At 42.0% G+C, this 20,163-nt stretch overlaps 1 long non-coding RNA gene across 1 annotated transcript; it reads right to left on the bottom strand.

Annotated features, from left to right (window-relative positions):
• Positions 1-1,856: 1,856 nt before the first annotated feature.
• On the bottom strand, positions 1,857-19,445 carry LOC125466882 (uncharacterized). The gene is made up of 3 exons (XR_007250524.1): positions 19,378-19,445; positions 6,159-6,251; positions 1,857-1,956 (listed from the first exon to the last, which is right to left on the bottom strand). It is a non-coding gene; the product is annotated as an uncharacterized LOC125466882 (long non-coding RNA).
• Positions 19,446-20,163: the final 718 nt, after the last annotated feature.

Below are 20,163 nucleotides of genomic sequence, written 5' to 3' on the forward strand. Positions count from 1 at the left end.
AGCTGAGGAGATTTGGAGGCATTGATCTTTCAGGAATCACCGGAGTCAGGGGCGGTGCCAAAGGACATGAAAATGGCTAATGTAACACTCCTGTTTAAGAAGGGAGGGAGGCAGAAGATAAAAAAACAATAGGCTGATTAGCCTGACCTTGGTTATTGTAAAGATTTTAGAGTGTATCATTAAGGAGGAGATTACAGAGTATTTGGAAGTGCATGATAAAATAGGGTTGAGTCAGCATGGCTTCATCAAGGGCAGGTCACACCTGATAAATCTGTTCAAATTCTTTGAGCAGGTAATGAGCAAGTTAGATAAAGGAGAGCCATTGAACTCTAACTATTTGGATTTCCAGAAGGACTTTGACAAGTTGCCCTACAGAAGACTGCTCAATAAGAATCGTTGTTGTTATTGCCAAAGTACTGGCATGGGTAGAAGATAGGCTGACTGACAGAAGGAAGAAAGTAGAGATAAAGGGGTCTTTTTCAGGATGACAGTCATTGACTAAGGGAGTTCCACAGGGGTCCTTGTTGGGACAACAGCTATTCATGTTATACATTTACGATCTGGACAAAGGAACTAAGGGCATTGTTGCTACATTTGCAGATGAGGCAGGGTAGATAGTGTTGAGGAAGTAAGTGGTTGCAGATAGGCTAGGAGGGTGGGCAAAGAAGTGACAAATAGAATACTATGTGGGAAGGTGTAAGGTTATGCATTTTTTTAAGGGAGAATAAAGCATAGACTATTTTCTAAAAAGGGAAAGACTTCAGAAATCTGGAGCACAAGGGGACTTAGGAGTCCTAGTTCAAAATTCTCTTGAAGTTAACATGCAGATTCTGTTGGTAGCTAGAAAGGCAAATGCAATTTTGCATTCACTTCGAGAGAGCTAGAATACAAGAGCAGAGATACATTGCTGAGGCTATATAAGGCTCTGTCAGACCATATTTGGAATGTTGTAAGCAGTTTTGGGCCCATTTCTAAGGAAGAATAAGATAACATTGGATGAGGTCCAGAGGAGGTTGACAAGAATGATCCCAGAGACGAAGTTCTTGTCATATGAGGAGTGGAGAGGTTTCTGGATTTGTATGCAATGGAGTTTAGAAGGATGGGGCGGGAATCTGATTGAAACTACAGAATACTGAAAGGCCTGGGTAGAATGGATGCCGAAGATATTACCGCCAGTAATATTAGAGTAATATTTGTGTAACATTCTCTGTAGCACCATGGAATGAACCTCTAGCAAACATATTATGGGTGAGTTTAACTTTCTTCATCACAGACAAGTCATGACCTAGTAGTCAATAGAACTTGTTAAAGGAGACTGCAGAGATCTAAGACAGCTGACTTAGAGAAAGACAAGTTCATTATATACTTTTGTATCAACATCTCCACTTCAGGCCGATACATCCTAATGGCTGGGTAAGGTCAACTTCAGGCAGCTGCCTCCTCATTTATTGTCTCCTGCTACTGCTCCTGTTCAGCATATTTATGACTCTGCAAATACTAAAGCAGTCCATGTCCAAATGTAACAGGATCTGGACAATATCCGGGTTTGGGCTAACTGGTGGCAAATAATATTCGTGTCACAAAAATTTCAGGCAATGACTATTTCTAACAAGAGACAATCTAACCTCTTACTTGACATTCAATTGTGTTTCCATTACTGAATTCCCCATTATCAACATCCTGAGAGTTGACATTGACTAGAAGCTGAGCTGGACTCGTGATATAAATATAGTGGCTACAAGAGCAGGTCAGAGACTAGGAATACTGCAGCAAGTAACTCAGCCCCTGACTCTCCAAAACCTGTCTAACATCTACAATGTACAAGTCAGAAGTGTGATGGAATACTCCCCACTTGCCTGTGTAGGTACATCCATCACAACATTAAGAGGTTTGGCACTATCCAGGACAAAGTAGCCTGCTTGATTGGCACCACAACTCTAAACATGAGGAATTCGTCTGTAGTAGTAAATAAACAGATTGCGATCATTAGCATATTACACTACTAAACCTCTAATCTTCTTATAAACTCTACTTGCGCACAAACACACACACACACACACACACACACACATGAATGCATACATATAGAGAAACAAATAGGGAAAGTAGGTTATTGACAGAGATAGAAAAGAAAATGGAAGGTAAGTTCAGTGACCTCTGCTTTATAGTTCCAGTGCTGAGATGATCCTATTTTGGCTAGCCAGGCCCTTGGTGTTCAATTGTTTTTCTGGGGAAGCCTCCAACACTTTGCAGGAAGTAAAGTGATTGGAAAATGCTTCTGATTTATTATGGAAAAGTCACAGCTCACAATTCATGGTAACTGTTGCAAGAAAGGTAACTGGTTTTCTTTAAGTGTAAACTGAGTTATTTTACTGCAGAAAACAGGGAACTTCTGCTGGCCAGAACAATGGTACACCCTTCTATGTCTTTCTCTCTCTGTGTGTCTATAATGTCCCTTCAATTCCACCTGCTCAGCTAGCTGAGAACCAATCAGCTTACTTGTAAACAACTTCCTAGCTTCTGGTCATCTGCACATTGCAGGAGCTAATGTGGACTTGAGCATTGTAGTCATTGTTGTGCAATTGAATCCACTAATCAAACAAGTATTTCACAGACTTGTGCTGTGTGTTGTTGCCAGGATGGCAAGTTTCAAACAGGGAAATGTGAAACTGGACAGTCAGGAGCACATGGTGACAGTGATGAGGGGCACTGAGCAAAGGAGTTGAGCAACTCTCTGGGACTTCCACTAGCAGGTGATGGCAGTGAGGGAGGGCAGCTGGAGCAGACAAATGGAGTCTCATTAGAAGAAGATGTCCTAAGTGCAGAGAGTATTGATGGGAAGGGAGAGGAGACAGACCCTCAGCCCAATATAACCCAGATATTCATTCCATGACTAAAGTGTAGATAGTTCTAGTTTATTCTCATTATTTTTTTCCTGATTGTACATACCTGATGCCTTGCTTCATAATCTTTGGGCTGTCTGTGTCTTCAAGTCTTATATAGTGATATTGTTGAACCAGATGAAAGGAGAACTTTAATTAACAGAAAATGAGGAGAGAAAGCATCCTAGCTAGCTGGAATTTGAAAGCCAGTATTCCACTGTAAATCCATCAAATTCACTGCTTTATTAAGTGTCAATTCCTATGTGCTCATTTTGATAAACATTATGAAATTCTATGAAACTTGTGAAACCATATTAGTGACTGGAATGGGTCTTTAACTAACAAGGATAAGTAAACTTTTAAATTAGCTATCTCAAAACTCAGTCAATAACTGAACCCCACATCATACAGTAAAAGTGACAATGAAGAGCTTTAAAGTTCCTCCTGAGGGGAAGAGATCACATAGCAGCCTTCTCAGCCTTCAGCTGGCCAAACGTAGTTACCTGCTAATGGCCTCCCTCTTGGTTGGGCTTCAGTCACCATCTCAATTGGCAATTTTGGACATTTATACTCCTTACATTGCTGCTGCAAGGTCCCAGCTGCAGCAGTGCTGTTCCTTTCTGCATTCATTTTTGTGAATGTCTTGGCAGTGAAAATTTCACTGGAAGCCTGCTGTGCAGTCTGAATAAATCTAGCACCAGAGAAATGGATTGGAGTTGGTGGTATGTCTAGAAGGCCAACCAGAAATCCTGACTCTTGAGCAGGCTTCACCAGCAGCTATTCTTTCCAACAAGATAATCCTGTGTAGTGCTCAGCATGGCACTCTGTATGTCTGCCATCCTGACCTAGGCAGAGGGAATAAATATTCTTCGTCTTAATTTCAAATCTTGCATATTGGTTGTTGCTATTTTTGGTGGTGGGAAAACTAGGGATTTAAGATTTTTCTTGGAAGCAGCAGAATGTTGGGGGCATGCCTCAAATATAAGCAGACAGGTGGACCTCAGTTTTGAACAGTGATGGTTGGGGAAGATTATTAAACACCACAAGTTAAAGAAGCAAATTACTGCAGATGCTGGAATCTGTAAGGAAAACAAAAAATGCTGGTGATCACAGTGGGCCAGGCAGTATCCATGGAGACAAAGCAAGTAAGCATTTTGAGTTTAAACATTAGTTTGTTTTCGCTCCATGGATACTGCCTGACCTTCTGTGGTCTCCAGCATTTTTTGTTTTCACCACAGGTTAAAAGTTGGATAGATATAGCCTAGGCATGTATCTTTCTAGTCAGTTTTGATCCAACCCGCACATGACAAAACTCCAATTACCCTGATAATTTGCCCTCCAAAGAGATCTTGATCAATTGAGTCAATGGGGTGAGGGGTGGCAGACAGAGTTTTATTTAGATAGATGTGAGGCATGGCATTTTGGTAATACAAACAAGGTTCAAACTTTTGCAATTAATGGTAGGGTAGTGTTACAAAACAGTGAGACCTAAGGGTTCAGGTACATAATTCTTTGAAATTTGCATCACAGATAGACAGGGTGGTTAAGTAGACATTTAGCTTGCTTGCCTTTGTTGCTCATACGTTTGAGAGTAGGATGTCATGTTGAGGTTGTACATATACTCCAGAAAAGTACATTGGTGAAGCCTTTTCTGAGTATATGTACAAGGCAATAAGTGTTTCCTTCAAGTGAAAGCAAAATACTAAGAAATTGCATTTTGCATGTTAACAATTTTAAAGAAATCAGAAAGTAAAATGTTCGAATTAATTGATACAATAAAATTCATGTTAGTGGCATCAATCTGATTCAAACTGTAGCGATCTGCTTAGTCTGTGGTAACCATATGTTATTAGTACATGTTACTTATAAGTGATCACCTTAGTAGCCATGTTATAGGAAAGATATTATTAATCTGGAGGAGGTTCAGAAACAATTTACCAGGATGTTGCTGGGAATAGAGGGTTTGAGATATAAAAATAAACTGGAAAGGCTGGGACAATTTTCTCTGGTGTGTAAGAGTTTGAGGGGTGACATTGTTGAGGTTTATAAAATCATGAGAGACGTAGTTAAGGTGAATGTGAAGGGTCTTTTCTCTAAGGTGGGAGAGTTCAAAACTAGGGGGCATATTTTTAAGGTGAGAGGAGAAAGATTTCAAAAGGACATAAAGGGCAACTTTTAAACACAGAGTGGTTTGAGTGTGGAATAAACAAGTAGAGAAAATAATGGGTACAGTTACAACATTTAAAGGACATTTGGATAAGTTCATAAATAGGAAATGTTTGGAGGGATATGGCTTCAGTGCAGGCAGGTGGGCCTAGTTTAGTTTGGGATTATGGTTGATATGGACTGGTTGGACCGAAGGGTCTATTTCTGTGCTATATGACTCAATTACACTATTTACTGTCACCCAATTATCCTTCAATTAACACATAATCATTAACTATTTCTTAGTTTCATGTAGTCTTAATCTCCCCCCTCCAAGACCGTGCTAGATAATAACAAGTATGGCCTCCCACAGCAGGCCTGATGGATCTGGCACTTTGTGCAGAAACATAGACTTGCAGTTTGGCAGATAGAAGCATCTGGATATGGGTACCAATACAAACTTGAAACTGATGTGGGAGAGACACACAAAATTTGGGGCACATTTACTGTAGAATTGGAATATAAGTTGGTAGCCAGGTGATCACTAATAAGTACTAATAACACATGGTTACCACAGACTCTGGAGATCACTACGGTTTGAATCAGACTGATGCTACCAACATGAATTTTGTTGTATCAACTACTTCCAACAATTTACTTTCAGACTTTTTAAAAATTATTAACATGCAAAATGCAATTTCTTAGTATGTTGCTTTCAATTCAAGGAAACAGTTATTGCCTTGTTTTTGCTGTTCTACTTATGCTGAAGTCATGTCCGCCAGCATCCTAGCTGTATCAGACTGAACCCTCAGGCTGCTTGTAGAGAACCCCCACTACATCCAAACAATGGGCCATCTGCAGCCAGAAACAATGTTCTGCATTATGTGTGAGCATTTGCAGTTCATATTCCAGCTCTGTGCATCACACTGGCATCCCACAGTCTGACATAAGACATGGAAATCCAATGCAAAAAATTAAGTCTCAGGAGTGTCAATGGGGTGGCATTCAAGACAAAACAAAAACAACATGAATTCTATAATGTTACTACATTTCAAACAGCATTCGCCCATGCATATAGCCTTCAAAAAAGTCACTGAAAACACCCAAGATATGTAAAAAAAACACCCTAACCTGATGCTTTAATAGCAACAAAGTTTTCACTCCATAGCATTTCTTATTCCAGATAACATATTCATGTCTGGTACAAGAAGTACTGCACTCTACCTATTGAGAGGAATAAAAGACTTCAAGACAAGAAAAACATACTGTTTGTGTTAGATTAATTTCATAGGTCAAAGCATTTCAATGATGGGCCATGGCTGTTGAAAACCAAGTGGTCACACAGAAAGTTTATTCAGTAAGGCCAGAAAAGGTCGTAGGCTACACAAGGAATTGTATTTTTCCCATACAGCCTTCTTGCTGAAGACAAAACAGGAGTCACAGCAACCGGAAAAGCCTGTAAACTTTTAACTTCAGGAACACCTCTCAGGCGTTCTGGGCTTCAAAGCCTCTGTTGAGAACAAAAATGCCATCGGCCACAAAGCGCCTGTTTAAACCAATGATTGGAATCAATTTCTTTACTGAGAGATCAGAAAACACACTCAGGATTATGGCCCCTTTTTACTTGTGCGTCAATATAGTCACTTTAAGTGGCTGTCACACTAAATTTAATTGTCAGTCATGACTAACAAACAAATCAGACTGATGTCCAATCATTGAAATCTGTGAAGAGTAGAAGGGATAATTGCAAAATGAGTTTTGTTAATTAAGAAAACATGAGAAAATGTCAGTCATGGTCACTTATTCTTTTAATCTTTAGATGTCTTTCGTTAAAAGGACATTAGAATTAGCTTTATTGTCAAATGTACTTGCATGAGTGCAGTGAAAAGTTTACAAATCACCACTAACGGCGTCATCTTAGGTACAAATGCGCCCGGGTACAGATTCATAGCCACACGTTCTTCGGAAAAAAATAGGAAAAATAAAGAAATAGAAAGTCCACTATTACAGATCTTTGTGCCATCTTATGTACAAAAGTACAACATTAAAAGAATAAATGAGCAGTTCAGAATAACAGTCCTTCCAATCCAGCCTGCACTCGGACCTAGCCTTCTGCCCGTGCTGGCTCTCACATTCAGTCTGCCCCTAGTATACATAGTGAGTATACGCACAAACCATTGATTGCAATTGACAGAAACAACCAAATTTGCAAATACAATCTGACAACCAAGTCACTTAAAAGCCATTTGCTGCTCACAATTCCTAAATTGTCAATAGTTCATTGCCAATAAAACATGACATTCATTTTATGTGAAATACTTAAAATGATTTTATATAACTGCAGAACATCTTCTCAAATCACAATTACTAAATGAATTTCCTCTTAGTGCATGTAGCACGGGCACAAAAGACTACATAGGAGTTAGTTACACATGTGAATAATGTACTATATTGCTTTGGTTATGCACACTTACAGACGTTAAATAGAATGCTTCACAGAAGCAATTCTAACTTACAAGCACTTGAGCCATCTAGTGGCCATGTGGCTATCTGACCATGAGTGCCTAATTTCCTTACTTTTCAGTTTGACCAGTTTAATGAATTCAGCCATTATATCAAAAGAGCCTTATTTTAGTTTTATTTCTAACAAAACATAATATTTTTTAAAATTTCATCATTTTCCTTGGAAGTCAACTGTACACAAGAATTGTTTCACTGAAACTAATCGATGTACATGTTCACTGAAACTTTTAAGTTTTCTCTGCTTGTCAGTACACATTGGCCATCTCCACATTAAATGCTTTACAAATAATGTTAATTCTCTTGAGTATGTATTCCCCTTTCCTTCTGTTCTGCTGCTTAATTTTTGTAAGTCTTCCATTTGTAAGTTCTTCCAACTCTGATATACATGCTATGCCTGAAAAATTTCGTTTATCTGTTGTCTCCACAGGTACTGGCTGACCTGCCAAGTCTTTCCAACATTCCCTACTTTTATCTCAAAGAAATGAGGTTTGGGCACAACTCTAGAGTTGTTTTAACTAACCAGAACACTTCTGCACCTGGATCAAATATAACAAGTTTATCGTTCAGGAAATTAATTAGAAATTACAACACTTGGCCCAACAAATCCATATGATGTTTACCCCACTGAAGAAGCTGTACTAATTCTAAATAATTTTTCAGCTCTCATACAACAACATTCACTTTTCCTCTAGCCACCTATCTGATTTTCTTTTGATCTATTCCTAGGCTGTAGCTGTGATCACTCATGAAATCACTAATTCCAGGATTATTTTTCCACAAACATCGGCAGAAAAAAGTCACCTGTTTCCTGTTTTATACCTCTTACATGTTCTTGATCCTCTCCATCATTGCAACAAATGTTTCTATTAAATTTATTCCATCCCTCATTTTTCAACATTTCAATTAAATCTCCTCCATTCTAATAGGATATTTCAACAATTTTATTTTAGCTTTAGTAAAGTCACAATTAGTTAAGTATGTGGTCATCATCTGATACTGCACATTGCTGAATATTTTTCTGTTTGGACCAATATACAGGATTGACTCACTGTCAAGGTGAGGAACCCAAAATATGTAAACCTTTGCAACATACATCTTAGTCGAAAAACATTTGATAATTCCAAAATTTTAAATCATAAAACTCTGTCAGACCTTGATGACCTCTTGTGGAAGCAATAGATTTTGCTAAAAAATTCATGTTTTTGTTATTTTAGTGAATGCCCCCGCCTAACAATAAGATTAGAAGCTTTAATCTGAGTGTTTTGGTTATAATTGTGGTCAAGGAACCAACAATTGAACCAACATTAAACTGGAAAACATGAAGGTACAATAATTCTGGAATTGTGAGAGGCTGGAGAGCAGCCACAGAACAAATCACAGAAGAAGGGACCAGAATTTAGGGCACTGGGATTCCACTGGGATTTTACCATTTTTATCCATTGCTCAATATTCCAGTTGAGGAGAGGGAGAAAAAGTTAAATTAATTCTTGCCTACCTAATTCTAATTTAGATTAACAAAAACAATCAAACTGAAAACAGAGTGAGCTAAATCAGCACTATGAGGTTTGTCTGCTGTTGAAGAGGGATCATTAATATTAAAAACAACAAGCAATGGTGATAATCTAACATAAAATGACAATAGTTAGTGAGAGGCGAAATGATGTTCTTGCAGCATAGTGGCACTTTTATGTAAATTGTGGTACTCCACAATGTATGGCAACAACACTAAAGAAAGCTTTGCCAAGTACATTAACATGTCAAGAAACTCGTCACTTTGTTCCCTTTCCTTTTTTCTCTTCCCCCAACCCCCACTCCAACACATTCTCCCTTTTCCACAGAATTGTTGATTCCCTGCTGAGGCATAGTTCGACAAGCAAAGTTGTCTTCTGTCACTTCACTCAAGTAGCCATTATTAACACATGAACCTTGGCAGTGGGCTTAGTCAGGTTTTTCTGCTATGGAAGGAGAGCAGCAGTAACATTGAACCCAATGCTAGCATCCACGTACGCCCACTTCTAGCAGGGGTCACTGCACAGAAATCAGTATCAGCAGCATGGTCAATTATAACCGCTCCCTATCCTAGGGAAGTTCAGACCAATTGTAACATCTCTACTGTAGCTCCAGTTAAGAGGAATTGACTTTGCGCTTTACTAATCTATAGAGTGAAACTCTTGGACCAGGCAAAGTAATACTTTATCAAAAATTCCTCACAAAAATTATGACATTCAGCATTAGCCTTCCATAAAATTTCACATTATCATTAAAATGTGATGAAGAGGGGAATAAAACTGGTCTGGTCTATTTTCAGATCAGTCCTATGCAAAACTTATTTGAGATGCCTAGTGTTGAAATTAAACTTTGAGCCTCATTTCAATAACCTAGCTGAGCTGCTGGTGCAATCATGGTGCCTCAAACAGTTAATCATTTCAGAAGATGAATTTCAGGCCACTTACCTCACTGATAGCTGGCCTCAGCTGCGTACAGTGGACAAGAGAGTGAAAGCTTTTAGGAACCAGCTAATGGCACTGAATTTGAACATGTCAGGAATTCAGGATCAGCAAGCTAGGAATATTGGACATAAGCCCAAAAGATTTTTCAGCAGCCATCCAGGATGCCTGAAAATAGTTTGAGACCAAGATAGGATTGGACATTTCTCACACATTTTTGAAGTGTGTGGCATAGCTCTAGAAAAGCTGTCACTTGTGCTTCTGTTTTTCACCCGGGAAATATATACACTGAAAAATAATTTCTTCACAAACCGTCTTCAGGACGGAAAGGTGTGTGAATATTTTCTGTGTCAACATGTTTCGTGGTTATCTAAATAAGAATATGCTGCTTAGTCGGCTGTGTTCATCCAGCTCTACACCTTGTTATCTACGAATACTAAGAATACTGAGAATGCCGGGTATCGTATCAGGAATATAAACAGTAAATGACATTGTTAGAAATACTCAGAGTGTCTGTACCCTTTTATCACAAGTTATGGTCATCTCTCTCTCTCACACACACACACACACACACTCCTTGATGTGCTGAACGGCATGGCAGGATTCTCACTAGGTAATGTTGAGTTGCTAATTGGACCAGGAAGAATCTCAGGATTGCTTGCTTGTTCTCATAGGACTTGCTCACTTAGCACCCACTGCATTCTTGCATCATGTTTGCCATGCCATGCCTGTTAGTGTGTTGGTGCCATGGAGGTGGGGAGGAATATCTTGATGTAGAGCACATTGAGACGTCAATCTAACACTTATACCATGTGTCATTCACCTACCCAGCAAACACAATGCATGTTCACTCAACCAAATGGCCCATTTGTGAGGGCTAGTCTTCAGTCCATTAATAAGGGATAGCACTGTCAATCAGGGAATCTGAGTGTTATCCATCACAGGTAAGTCCAAACGCAGTCCAGGGGCTTTATCATGGTTAGTCATCCACTTGGAATGTACATGGTCAGGGGGGTCAGTCCCAGTAGTCTGGGATATATTCAACAGTCAGTGTTGTGGGGCCAACACAAGCAGATAAGGAAATTGCAGTCTGTCAATTAGGAAGCTGCAAACTCAGCAGTCAATGGTCTGGTCAGTCATTGTCTAGGGACTACTCATTGAAGTCAGTCAGGGTCTGCAGCAAATGTACTCCTGTCTGTAGATCTTTCTGGAGAGTTCAAGGCGATGCCTAGAGGGCAGTGGTGGGATCACTGCAAGATGTGGGGAGTCAAAACAGCAAGTGGGAAAGCACAGTCATTTGCAGATGTGGGGACAAGGATGATGATGGGACCAAACTCAAGGCGAATGTGAAGGTATGCAGACTAGCATCAGAGGGCATGGCAGGCCAAAGGAGGGCAGGTTAGTGGCAGTGACCATCACTGTGACCTCTACAGTGGGCATCATTAAGGTATAATGCTGGGGTTGGGGAGAAGGGAGGCCAAGCATAGTTGAAGTGCTACAATAAAAGAGTTGAGACAATGCAAAGGGTGGATGGTGTGAATGTCAATTTGATTGGCAACAGTGCAGGATCCATGTTTGATGGATGCTAGGTCTTTGTAGCAAAAGAAAATTTAGCAATTGTTTGCAAAGCCTCATTTGCATCATTTGTGCTTGCAAATTCAACTTGGACCCCTCACTAATGTTGAAGGTAGCATCAATGAGCACTATATAAGACCAGTGCTAGTGAAGGGAACTATTCTTCATGCAACTTTCAAGAGTCCACAGTGAGCTACAGAACATTGCTTTGTAATCTGTCGTGCAGTGTATTGATGGTCTACACTGAGTGCAGTGTGAAATTGAGCTTTAAAATCTGGGATAAGAAGGGTGTTGGAGCACTGCAGGCATCCCCTTCTTGATGTGATTTTGTGGCCACTTAGCTGCACCTTCACTAAGTTGCTGCACTTGCTGAGCCTGAATGTGGATGGACGATAGAGACACATTATCAGGATGCAGCATGTTTCACTGTGTGCAAAAGTGTGCTCAGCCCTCATCTGCAGGGTATGCCACTAATGAGTGGTGTGAGATCTAAGATCCTCTGTTGCTCTTCCTATTCCTATTTTAGGTTATTTCCAAAGAGAGCCCTGGGCCCCGGCGCCAGTAGCAAGTTGTTCACTGTGCCTGCCTCCTAAGAGGGTGAAGATGGATGCAGGAGAACCAGAGCCAATGGTAGGCCCAGTAGCAGCAGCAGGCCCTCATGGAAGATGAGGAGAACCAAGTTCTGATACAAGTCTTTACTGCAGGACCTCTCAAGATGTGTGGGGTGTGTAGGAGGTCCAGAGTTTTCCAGTTCCAAACCCATTTCCTGGGATAAATAAGGTGCAATGTCAGTGCAAGCTTCATATTTCCTGGGCCCACTGTGACTTTCTTTGCTGGATGTTGGGTCAGTACTTGAGGACTGCAAGAATGAGAAGCCATCCTCTTTCTGTGGTTGTGAAGGTGACAATGCTGTGAACTTCTATGCTACTGGCTCCTTCCCGGGAGGGATGATGATCTATGTGGGATTTCTCAGTCCCCACAAATGCATCAGGACAATGATCCATGCCATTTGTACAAGGTTGCACCAGTCCATTTCATTCCCCATGACAAGGTCAGTGTTACTGCCTGGGCAGTCTTATTTTAAAACATAGCTGGCTTACCCCAGGTGCAGGGTGCCATCAACTGTACACACGTGGCACTGAAAGGGCTGTATCACCATACCGTGGAATTCATTAACAGAAAAGGTTTCCAAGACATGCCCACAAAATCTGTGATCACCATTACCACCTCCTAGAGGTGTGTGCCTGCTAACCTGGCAGTTGCCGTGACTTGTAAATCTTCAAGCACATTTGCGGACCTGGTTTGTTTGAGTATGCAGGTACATTACATGGCTCATTACTGGGAGGCAAGGGCTATTCTGCTCATGGCACCATCACACAGCTCCTTTACTGAAACAGAACAAGGATAGAATGCTGCCTGTGATGGTGGAGCACATGACAGGTTGCTAAAGAAGTGACTTTGCTACTTGGACAATGTGAGAAGGCCCTTCAGTATAATCTGGATAAAGTCTGCCCAATAATCCTGACATGCCATGCTCTGCACCATTGGAGAATGCAACAAGGTGATATGCTAGATTCTGAGGAACTACGCTAGATTCTGAGGAACTGGGGGCTGGGTCAACCTTCTGAGGAGGACGAGGAGGAGGACAGGGCTGTGGTGAAGGATGAACCTGCCACTGTTGATGACAAAGCTCATCTGTTTCAGGGGCTACAAGCTGGACAGAACCTCGTTATTATATGTTTCCAACAGATGAGAGCTTAGTGCAGCAGGTCATCATGAATTGTAAGCCAGTTATTATCATGATGCCAAAATTTGTTTTGCATTGTTAGAGCTAAATTCAGCCTCTAGTGATTTTATTTGTTTTTGATTTTGCTTTCTGTATGTAAAAGCTCATGTTAGGATTAGTCTGTTTGCTTGCTTGAATGTGAAGTTCCCTACTGGACAATGACAACCTGTAAGTCTGCAGGTGAGCATTGGAAAAGTGTTGACATACAGGGTGTTCAGACAGGATTTAGCTGTTAACTGGTAAAGTGTGTGGTGTAGTGGTTAAACTGTGATGACCTTGAGAGAAACAGGTTGGCTGAGTGAGCAAGAGTTATGTGATGTGGGCAGTGTGATTTTGGAGCTGCTGTGCCATGATGTTGCCATTGAGGGGCAACATTGGATTGTTAGTGCTTGTTCAGGTGCAGGGCAGACTTTCAAAGATGGCAGGAGTGGAAGGGGTACCAGTCTTTTGCATCTTCACTCTCATCTGAGTGGTAAGTTGTTCAGGGAACAGTACCTGGTAAACTGGGGCTGGAATCAGACATGAAAGACACCTTAGTGTTGGGATAGGTAGTTAATGCAGCAAAATTTGGTGTGAAAACTTGCTAGGCCTTACAGCAGAAATTCCTTTAAAAATTCAACATAACTTGAACAGGCCCAAAAATAGATAAGATTTGGCTCATTTTACTGAAAGATAGCTTTAAGTATGATTCCTGTAATGTATTTGTCTGTGCACTTAATACATTTTAAGATATAAAGTATACAGTGACATTATTCTTTGAAAAGCTATCTGGTCTTTATTTGTTGCAATCCTCACTACCTCCATTAACAAAATAAGTATTGGTGAAAATGTCAGCGCACACAGTTGAATAGAAAATGAAGATGATGGTATAATGGATTGGAACACTGTCCTTTCATGTCTAAAATGTAATCCAACCCAGATGAATGTTTATTCACTAATTGATAATCTTTCTCTAAGGAACTATAAGAATGTTTGATGAGGTAACTGGGAATCCCACCTTGTTAAGGCTGAGTGTTAATCAAAGGGAAGACTGCCAATATAATTTACATGGTAATGTCTGCCTTAAGGAATATATCAACAGCACTATTATTTTGCACTACCAACATTTTATTTTAGCCATCACTGTTATTGATTTCTTTTGCCCATTAAAGGAATTAAACATGACCTCCTGTAAAGCTGCATTATTTCAGTTAACATGCATTCTTTTCTTGCAAAGTTGACTGACAATATTTGGTGATATTTGCAATAGTGTTTTCATTTCTTTTCTGTAATCAAATGCAAATATTGAAGAAAATGTTCACTTTAAGCAATAACATAACATAATTAGGTTCAAATTAACTGATAAGAATACAAGTTGAATACTTATGTATCACCTGTCCATTAAACACCTTGCCATTTTGCCTTTCTTTACCCTCTGAAATTAAATTTCATCCGAATTTTCCATTCCCTGCCAATGATTTGGTAGCGTGCTTGAATGTGTTGTGGACTCTTGTTAGGCACAATTTGGGGAGTTACATTGAACTCACTGAATATGGTAGTCAACATGCACCTTCGGTTATCGCACGAAAGAGAATTTGTTGAAATAGTCGGTCACCAGAATAAAACTGTAGCACTAAACAAAGAAAATGTGAGTCAAAATTTTGCCCAATATCTCCAAAGAAATTTCTTGTGGAAGAAAATGTTGTCCTGATTGTTGAATTTAATGGATTTGATGATCCACATGACTTCAGTATTTGAGCCATTATTGATGCCGGGTCAGTCTTCTTAGATTACTTTTTTCACTGTCGACTTTACCTCCAATTTTGGTGTCATTTGCAAACTTACTAGACCTCTTGAATTCTCATTCAAATTGTTTGTATAAATGGCAAATAAAAGTGGACCAAGCACTGATCCCTGTAGAACGCTGCTGGTTACAGGCTTCCATTCAGAAAAAAAAACAACCCTCTATTACACTCTGTCTCCTACCATCAAGACAATCTTGCATCCAGTTAGTAAGCTCTCCCTGAATTCCTGATCTAACTTTACTAATTTGTGTACCACGAAGAAGTTTTTCAAAGGCTTTATCAAAGTCCATGTAGACAATATCTACCACTCTCCCCTCACCAATCTTTTTGGTTACATCTTCAAAAAGTTAATCAAGTTTGTAAGACACTATTTCCCATTCTGACTATCCCTAATCAGTCCTTGCCATTCCAAATGCATGTAAATCCTATCTCTCAGAACCCCCGTCCAACAACTTACCAACTACTATCAGAATCATCAGTCTATAGTTCCCATTGATGCGCGTGCACACGCACGCACACACACACACACACATGCACGCACGCACGCACGCACGCACACATACACACACACACACACACACACACCCATAGGGTAAATTTGTATTTGCAGGTACATTTTATTTTGTTCAAAAAGCACACAATTTATAGACAGTCAGTCAGTCAATGTGATGTTTTATAAATTCTTACCTTGAAATAAAACCAGTCTGACTCCCAACCAAATCACAAACCATTTCTGATACCTTTCTCTCCTTCCTGGATCTCTCTGTCTCCATCTTTGGTAACCACCTGGAAACTGATATCTATTTAAAGCCCACCGACTCCCACAACTACCTAGAATACACCTCCTCTCACCCACCTTCCTGACAGAATGCTATCTCCTATTCCCAATTCCTTCGCCTCCTCCGCATTTGCTCCCAAGATGAGGTGTTCCTCATCTGGACATCCCAGATGTCCTTGTTTTTCAAGGACCGCAACTTTGCCTCCACAATGGTCAAAAATGCCCTTGACCACATCTCTTGTGTTTCCTGCACCTCAGCCCTCACACCACCTCCCTGCAATAAAAACAATTCAGAATTCCCATTGTCCTCTCGCATCACCCCATCAATCTCCAGATTCAACGCATCATTCTCTGCCACTTCTGCCACCTGCAATCTGACCCCATTATCAAGGATATATTTCCCTCCCTCTCTTATCTGCCTTCTGAGGGACCGCTCTCTCTGTGACTCCCTCGTCTGCTCCACATTCCCCACTTGCCCCACTACCCCCGGCACTTTTACCAGCATCCGCAGGATGTGCTACACCTGCTCCTACACCTCCCCCCTCACCCCCATCCCAGGCACCAAGAAAACCTTCCACATGACTGTGTCCAATTTTGGGCCCCACACCTCAGCAAGGACATACTGGCGCTGGAGCGTGTCCAGCAGAGATTCACACAGATGTTCCCTGGAATGCTAGGTTTAATGTATGATGAACGGCTGAGGATCCTGGAATTGTATTCATTAGAGTTTAGAAGGTTGAGGGGAGATCTAATAGAAACTTACAGGGTAATGTATGGCTTAGAAAGGGTGGACGCTGGGAAGTTGTTTTCGTTAGTGGGGGGGCGACTAGGATCCATGGGCATAGCCTTAGTATTAGACGGGGTAAATTTAAAACGGAAATGAGGAGACATTTCTTCAGCCAGAGAGTGGTGGGCCTGTGGAATTCATTGCCACGGAGCGCAGTGGAGGCCAGGATGTTAAATGTCTTCAAGGCAGAGATTGATAAATTCTTGATCTTGCAAGGAATTAAGGGCTACGGGGGGAGTGCAGGGATGTGGAGTTGAAATGCCCATCAGCCATGATTAAATGGCGGAGTGGACTCGATGGGCCGAATGGCCTTACTTTCACTCCTATGTTTTATGGTCTTAATAAACAGATGTTCACCTGCACATCTGCTGATGCAGTATACTGTATCTGCTGTTTCTAATGTGGCCTCCCCTACATCGGGGGAACCAACCGGAGGCTTGGAGACTGCTTTGTGGAGCACCTTCTTGGTTCATCACAAATGACAACACCTCCCAGTCGCGAACGACTTCAACTCCCCCTCCCACTCCTTGAATGATATGTCCATCCTGGGCCTCCTCCAATGCCACAACAATGCCACCCAAAGACTGGAGGAACAGCGCCTCATATTCCGCTCGGGAGCCCTGTAGCCCAATGGTTTCAATGTGGACTGTACAAGCTTTAAAATCTCCCCACCCCCAACCTCATCCCAACACCAGCCTCTGTTCTCACCACCTCCTTGATCTGTCCTCCCACCTACCCGCCCCTCCCTCCTCACTGACCAACTCCCATCCCAACACCCTACCTACCACTCAACAGTACTGGCATCACCCCCGCCTCCTTGACTTGTCCGTCTTGTCTCCACCTGTTTGCTCCTCCATCCACCTTCTATCATCGCCTCCCCCTTTCATTATTTATTTCAGAGCCTCCTTCCCCTCACCCCATTTCTGAAGAAGGGTCCAGACCCAAAACGTCAACTTTCCTACTCCTCTGATGCTGCCCGGCCTGCTGCGTTCATCCAGCTCCACACCTGTTATCTCACACCTAAAATGCATTGCCTGATGTAAAATGTCTCCTCCTTTACACTGACAAAACCTTTAGTTCTATCAGGGCAGTAACTTGAAAGGAATTTGGGGATTTACATATACATATTAATCAATTAAAACCTTCTAACTGATTAAAGATTTAACAGCATCTTACGTTTGTTTAATACATCCTCATCAGAAGTGTAACCCTTTGATCGTTCACTTACAAATTCTGTGTTCTGGGTGCTTCTTTCTCACTTCACTTACAGAAGGAGCAAGCCTTCAAAAGCTTATATTTTCAAATAAACCTATTGGACTATAACCTGATGTCACATGATTTCTGATCTTGATCACTCCAGTCCAACATCAGTGCCTCAACATCATTCTTCTAGTAGAGCATCAAGCTTATATTCTTTGGGTTTGTACAAAAGAGCATTCATGAAGAGTTTGGTGGGCTTAGAGACAATGACCATTTTTATAAGCCTTTCAGTTAACATTTGTTTGCTGAAATCATATTCTGTACCTTTGTGTTAATACCTACCCACAAATTGGTCAATAAGTTCACCTAGCTACTGGTGCTATACATGAAATCATAACAGCATAAGACCATAAGAGAAAAGAGCAGAATTAGGCCATTTGGCCCTTTAAGTATGCTCCACCATTCAATCATGGCTAATGTTTCTCAACTCCATTCTCCTGCCTTCTCCTCATAACCTTTGATTATCTTACTAATCAAGAATCCACCCAAATCTGTCTTAAATACACTCAACAACTTGGCCTCTACAGCCTTCTGTGAAAATATATTCCACAGATTCACTACCTTCTGGCTGAAGAAATTTTCCTCACCTTGGTTCTGAAAGGTCATCCCTTCACTCTGAGGCGGTACCCACAGGTCTCAGTTTCTCCTCCTAGTGGAAGCATCTTGTCTATGTTCACTGCATCCAAGCCTCTTTATAATCTGAAAATTTCAATGAGATCCCTCTCATCCTTCTAATCCCCATCAGGTACATACACAGAGTCCTCAAACACTTGTCATATGACATGACCAATCAAGCCTCTGCATCGTGAAAGTGAATTGCACTTTACATTGATCGTCTAAAATCTGAGGACCCTTGTGGTCATTGTCAGAAATACCAAAGGATTTTATTCCTCTTGGCCCTTCAGTATTCAAAGCAAGAAGTTTGACTCCTGTTGTACTTTGCTGGTTATCTACTGACCCATTAAATACATTTTGATTGTTTATTTGAATAACTAAAATTCTGACAGAATATCAATGGATCACCAATTCATTTTAGATGTTTGCTTTCTATCTTTCTATTGTGTAGCTTTATGTTCAAAATTCTACATTACAATGTGATCAGAGATAATAGGAACTGCAGATGCTAGAGAATCCAAGATAACAAAGTGTGAAGCTGGATGAACACAGCAGGCCAAACAGCATCTCAGGAGCTGGCCCCTGCCACCCACAAGAGGATTCCTGCGCCTCCCAAATCCCGACTCTGTCCCTGCCCCTCCCCCACCATGCACCCGCCGCCATTGACCATGAGGACATGGCCGGAGACCCCACCGATGACGTCACATCCGCCTCCGCCGGCCACAGAACTTCTGGAACCGCTGTTGCAGTCACCACCTCCACATCCAGGTACTACAGCCCACACACCACCCTCACCTCAGCTGCTGCCGCCCACCCCGATCCTCCAGCCGCCGACGCAATCCCGCCCACGGTCGACGCCGACGGAACCCCGCCCACGGTCGACGCCGACGGAACCCCGCCCACGGCTGGCGAAACCCCGCCCACGGCCGACGGAACCCCGCCCACGGCCGACGGAACCCCGCCCACGGCCGACGACCTCATTGCTCCGCCCACAACCTCCACAGCCTGCAACCCCAGAGGAGACAGCCACACTGAGCCCTGCCGCATCTTCACCATCCCCCCAGACCTCCCACTGACTGAGGACGAACGGTCAGTCCTTAGCAAGGGGCTCACCTTTGTCCCCCTACAACCACACATCAACGAATACCAGTCACAGTCGGGCATAGAGCAGTTTTTCCGCTGTCTTCGCCTCCATGCCTACTTCTTCAACCGGGAACCTAACCCTCCTTCCACTGACCCCTTCACCCGCTTCCAACACAAGTCCTCCTCCTGGACACCACCCCCAGGCCTCCTACCCTCCCTCGACCTCTTCATCTCCAACTGCCGTCGAGACATTAACCGCCTCAACCTCTCCACCCCTCTCACCCACTCCAACCTCTCCCCCGCAGAACGGGCAGCCCTCCGCTCCCTCCGCTCCAACCCCAACCTCACCATCAAACCCGCAGACAAGGGTGGCGCAGTGGTAGTATGGCGCACTGACCTCTACATCGCCGAGGCCAGACGCCAACTCTCCGACACCACCTCCTACCGCCTCCTCGATCATGACCCCACACCCAAGCACCAAACCATCATCTCCAACAC

Source organism: Stegostoma tigrinum, chromosome 2 (assembly GCF_030684315.1).
Source record: "Stegostoma tigrinum isolate sSteTig4 chromosome 2, sSteTig4.hap1, whole genome shotgun sequence".
NCBI lineage: Eukaryota > Metazoa > Chordata > Chondrichthyes > Orectolobiformes > Stegostomatidae > Stegostoma > Stegostoma tigrinum.